Here is a 6,200-nt window from a genome sequence, read left to right on the forward strand (position 1 = left end):
AACTGCATCATCACGTCCACATATGTTGAGATTCTTATGCTCTGGGCCTCCTATCCTGGAATGTCAGCAGCCTGACCAGCACACATCCTTTCCTCTGAAATTAGCTGTCTCCCCACACATTCTACTGCTCTAATCAACAAAACTGAGGCTGTAAGCACTGGTCTGTAAAGAACCCACAGTGGATGGGCAGTGGCCTTTGAATGTGGGACATGCCCACAGTGATTAAAGGTTCCTGTAGGAAGGTCAGAGGCTGGGGTTCATTCTGATGCCAAGACAAGGTTTCTTGGTAAACAAAAACCTGGGTTAGGAAAGGGAAGTCCTGGCCTTACCTAGAGAGTGCTTTAGAGAGCTATTTATAACTAGCTGTTTCTTTAATGTCCCCTTTCCAAGGATTAACTCAAATAATAGTAAACCTATTAATAATAAAATAAACCTCTAAGGAGAAAATAGCAAGGTACTGACAAATACATGTGTCATTTTTTAAAAATCCTCACCCAAGAATATGCTATTATTGATTTTTAGAGAGGAAAGGAAAGAGAGGAGAGAGAGAGAGAGAGAGAGAGAGAGAGAGAGAGAGAGAGAGAGATCTATATGAGAGAAACATCATTTGGTTGCCTTCCATACGTGACCTGACCAGGGATTGAACCCACAACTTAGGAAAGTGCCGTGATCAGGAATCAAACCCACAACCTTTTAGTGCACAGGATGACACTCCAACCAACTGAGTCACCTGGCCAGAGCTCATAATTCCGTTTTTGTAAAAAATGCTGGGTGAAATGTATGAAAGAGTAACAACCATTCTTTAAGGGAATACACCGCATTGTTGAGAATGGATAATTACCTCTCTGGGTAGAATTAGAACAGCAGAGAGGGCATGTCATAATTCGATCTCTGTCTCTGTGTCTCTCTATCTCCTTTTCTCCTTCCCTATTGCTCTCTTCCATTTTCCTTCCTACCTCCCTCTTGTTTTGCAATGTACCATTTGTAGAAAAAAAAAGATTACAACATAGATCTCATAATAGATTTTGTAGATATGTTGTTAAAAACTTGTTCTCCCAAAAGATGTGAATGCTCCACATTTTATCAGACACCCCTCACTTATCACTGCAGATGCTCTCAGTCTCTCTGTTTCAACCATTACTGAGTTACTCAGTTACAGACTCCGATAGACTTCACGTAGGTGCAACCAGACAGCCACTCACCTTATGCCCCTGCCAAAGGGCTTCTTTGTTGCCTACAAGTGTGGGATGCTTAGCACTCATGAAGGCAAAGCTCAGAAGTGTGAGGGATGTAAGCTTTCATCATAAAAGCTTCTGACTAGTGGGAAAGGGAGATAGTAGATAAACAATTCCCCCTGTCCTGGCCCAGATGGAATGTTCTAAGGTGAAGCTCACGTGGCTACTCAGAAGGCAGTCCTGTGAGACTGTAGTCACGTTTAGCCATTATCACTTTCTCCTGCCCTATTTCACTTCCCCTGTCTAATGCTCCCATTGGCTGGGATTGCATTTACTTATGAAGTAAGTAGTAGCATATGATTCTATGCTTCAGGCTCTGCTTTCTGCTGAACCCAATATAAGATCCATAGACAGGAGGAATTTCTCAATTTTAGGCCTCATGGCCAAACCTCAATCATGTATCATCTTGACAAACCATTATAAGAAAATGAGCATTGTGGCCAAATAATAATCAAAGGCTTGAACTCAGGGTATCAATGTGTGCTTACTGACCACTGGGTCAAAATATCTAATGAAAACTTTGTACAAACACATAAAAATACAAAAAGGAAATTTAAAATTTTATTATAGTGGAAGCCATTTCTTGGTAGAGTGATTGATGGGACCTAAAATAAGAGTAGCGAGGAAGCACTTATTTCTAAAATATATAGAGGCAGGCAGAGGAAGAAGCTAATGGCTTTTATTAAAAATATGGGGGCATCTGTAATACTCTCAACAATAAAGATTTTAAAAAATGAGCAGATGGCTGCCGGGCAGCTGGTTTAAAAGAAAGTGATGTCAGGTTGAATTCTGAAAATGAAGGCACATTAGAGAACTCTAGACTTACTTACAGGAAGACAAACATTATGAGACCATTGCAAAAACAGAGTGCTTAGATTTCCCTACAGATGGACCAAATACTAAAGCAGAATCCATTGTTAAATGCATATGAAGAGAGTCTTTCTGGAATTCTCTTAAATGTGTGGATTAAATTTCAAGAACTGCAGAAGAAACATTCTGAACAGAAAAACCTCAACTTCAAAATTCAGAAGGAAACAAAGGAAATGCTCCAGAATAGGTAAAGTGAAGAATGAAGAAAAATCTCACAGTGAACAGCCCTCAAGTGAAACCCAGTGGAAGGAGCGTACTCAGTATTTTGGAGTCAAGGATAGGTTTGAACTTCCTGTTAATAAAGAAAAAAATTGACAGGTTGGGCCTTGAAAAGACCATAGTCAAGGCTGTGGAGTGGGATATTGGGGAGTCTGAGGAACTCAGCAACTAGCTACCTGTTGGAGAGCTTGGTGCAAAAACTGCCAAAGCAGTTACCTGTCACAACTTTGTAAAAGCCAAAAGGATGCTAAAAATTGACAACCTGCTAAAAGAAGGAGGAGGAGGAGGAGGAGGAGGAGGAGGAGGAGGAGGAGGAGGAGGAGGAGAAGGAGAAGGAGGAGGGATGAGGAGGAGGAGGAGGGAGGAGGAGCTTGCATGGTGGTTTGAAGCAAAGAAGAGATGGGAAACTTAAAGCAGCATGGTATATGTATATGTAACTTGTCAGAGTTCTTCAAGTCACTTGAGTCCCTACTTGACTTTTTACTTGAGTTTTCGATTGCTCAATTTGCTGAAAATATTTTCTTGCTTAGGTTAAACATGTCAGGAAATTAATAGAAATAGAAAAATAAGCATAATTTTGAGAGTTATCCAATCTTTTTATAAAGAGTTACCCTGTTAAAGAGAATGGAATGGAGCATACAGTTATTTGTACACAAAATATATATATGGGGGGGAGGATATAATTTTATTTATTTATATTGACCCACAATATAAAATCAATTTTCCTTTTTCATCTATAGCCAAATTTCTCCTTTTTTCTTATTTGTAATCACTGTAATGGCACTTACTCTGGAATTGCATTTTAAGAGATTGACTTTGGTTTATAATGGATTAGTCATAGGTGCATGAAAGTCTCAATTGCTATTATCTTTACAGATGACTTAATGTTATAAAAGTAATTATTGGTTCTTTATTGAAGGCAGTAGAGTTGATACTTTGCAGTCACATAATAAAAGCAATTGATTATTTTTTGTGTGCCTTTAGATAAAATATTACAGTAAGAAAAGGACTGAATGTAGTATTTGGAGGATAATTTAAATTCAACTCTGCCTGGAAATGTTTTTCTAAATATTTCTCTTAGGCATGCCATTTAAAAAAATTAAGATGATTCTTAGAAGAGAAAATGGTATAATTGAACCTTTTTTTAAAAAAAAAAAACGAGCTATGGGAGTAATGGGAAAAATCCAGGAGGGCTTGAATATCTGGAGACAGAGTTCAAATGATGCAGACATGTAAAGCAAGATGAAGAATTGGGGTTGGAGTAGTCCAGACTCCAATATTTGTGGGGAAAAGTCATCTCTAAAAGATGCCTAAAGTCCTTTCAAAGTAAAACTAAATATAATAATAAAACGTATTCAGCCCTAGCTGGTTTGGCTCAATGGATAGAACATTGGCCTGAAGGGTCCCGGGTTTGATTATGGTCAAGGGCACATGCCCAGGTTGTGGGCTCGATCCCCAGTAGGGGGCATGCAAGAGGCAGCCAATCAATTATTCTCTCATCATTGATGTTTCTCTCTCTCTCTCTCCCTCTCCCTTCCTCTCTGAAATCAATAAAAATATATATATATTAAAAAAACATATTCATGTTACTCCAAATGCTGGTACTTAGTGGTCATATCTAATGAATTGTTTACTTATACTAGTATTCTCATTGAAAAATTCTGGAATTTGTGAGCTAAAAGTGAGCTTGAAGAACATCATTGAAGGATTGGGGATAAACCAACATGGCTGATTGGTGGCAGAGCTGGGGCAGGAATTCAGGTCTCCTGGTTCTTATTCTGTATGATCCTTAAGGTTGTACAGTCCTTGAAATGACCAAGTTTGTGTTACTTGTCCTATAAGGCAAATAACTCTTTCAAGGCTTAGCACCTAGAAAGTGCTCAATGAGCAGTTATTAAAATAATGAATTACCATAAATGTTTAAAGCAAAGATGCTCTCTTGCTGTATTTAAACATGTAGTTATCAATGCAAGATATGGAGGAAAGAAATGCTTTCTGTTAGGTAATAATAGTATTCAGTTTAGACAGTGGTTCTCAACCTGTGGGTCGCGACCCCTTTGGAGGTCAAACGACCCTTTCACAGGGGTCACCTAAGACCATCAGAAAACACATATATAATTACATATTGTTTTTGTGATTAATCACTATGCTTTAATTATGTTCAATTTGTAACAATGAAATTGGGGGTCACCACAACATGAGGAACTGTACTAAAAGGTCGCGGAATTAGGAAGGTTGAGAACCACTGATTTAGAATGTGTTCTTGCCCTGGCTGGGTGGCTCAGTTGGTTGGAGCGTCGTCCCATACACCAAAAGGTTGCAAGGTTGCAGACTTAATTTCTGGTCAGGGCACATACCTAGGTTGCAAGTTCGGTCTCATTGGGATGGATGTTTCTCTTTCATATTGAGGTCTCTCTCTCTCTCTCTCTCTCTCAAATCAATAAAACATATCCTTGCGTGAAGTTTAAAATGATTTAAAAAATAGAATGCTTTCTTGCTGTCAGAAATATTTCATCAATATAAAATAAATAGTAAATTCTGTGAATTTTCTAGTGAGGTCTAAGAAATGGAAAAAAGAATGACATACGCACATCTTTTAAAAAAGAATTCTATGAGATTTCAAATTTTCAAGAGATAGTCTTTGTAGCATTGGTGCTTACTTACAATGTCATAGGTTTATAACTGGAAATCTTGAAGAGATCATGACTTAGATGGGTTACCAAAGTCTCTAAGTACAAGGCATTTTCAGATTTTGTCAAAACACTTTCTTGTGCTCAAAACATGTTTGAATTACTGGGAATGTATTGCTCCCTGACAAAGCAATCTGAACACTACAATCCACCAGGAAAAGCAAAGACGTTAAGGACTGCCTACCTACCAGTACATTCTAACCATGTGATGAAGAAGATCTGTAGGGATGCCTCTTTTTCTACACCCTACTGAAGTTTTTAAAAACTTCTCAAATACCGGCCTCATAATAATAATAAAAAAAATTGGACTATTGTCAAATTTAAAAATAATGTTTTTTAAAACTACAGTAAAAGGCTTCAAGTTACTGGCATACAAGCAGGCATTAATAAATAAGTGAAATTATATCGTTATCCAAATGAAATGGATGTTCCAAAGTTCTTGCAATAAAGCTAATGTATTTAGATCATGACACAGCCACTTTGCTCTTCATTCAGAACTTAGTCACTTTTAGTGCTATCCAATTTAAATAGAACCTCAGGCTGCAAATTAAGAAGGATGACAGGAAAGCTTTATAAAAGAAATGGTCTGACACTACTAGAAATCCCTCAATTAAACAGAAATGCAAGGTGGGTAAAAGGAGGTTTACAGTTGTGAGTGAAATACAGAGTTTATTCTTGTATTATTATTTGTTAGTTATTGTATTACTTTCCATATGAACAACTGTAAACCTACTTTTGCCCCACTCTATATGAAGTAGCAAATTTGACTAGAATTTGGCTAATTAAGGTTATACTTCATATGTTTCTAAATACACATTATTTCATGAAAGACATGGCTTGTTTTTATAAAATCTCAGTAACTCTGTTTTCAGCTTCAATTGTAATATTATACTTTACAAATATTTTTAAATCCCCTTTTAGTTTATGTAAGAAAGGTCCAAACCTGTAGAGAATTTTCGAGTGAATTTGAGCTAAACTGATGACAGTTGCCAGAAATCAAAATCTCAATTGATTGAGGAAATGCTGTGGAGAACGGCAGTGTTGTGGCTTATTTTCTGAAGTAGAATCAAAGGAATAGTATAATAGAAAAATGTATTCCTGCTGGAGATGGAAAGTACATCTGTCCCTGGTCAGGGGTAATTGACAATGAGTGTAGAGTATGAGAACTCCCCCTATAGGCCCGCCC

The 6,200-nt window shown here is 37.5% G+C and overlaps 1 pseudogene; it reads left to right on the forward strand.

The window, feature by feature from the left end:
• Positions 1–1,205: 1,205 nt before the first annotated feature.
• On the forward strand, positions 1,206–2,859 carry LOC118658474 (annotated as a pseudogene).
• Positions 2,860–6,200: the final 3,341 nt, after the last annotated feature.

The sequence above is a fragment of the Myotis myotis genome, unplaced genomic scaffold (genome assembly GCF_014108235.1).
Source record: "Myotis myotis isolate mMyoMyo1 unplaced genomic scaffold, mMyoMyo1.p scaffold_m19_p_6, whole genome shotgun sequence".
Lineage (NCBI taxonomy): Eukaryota > Metazoa > Chordata > Mammalia > Chiroptera > Vespertilionidae > Myotis > Myotis myotis.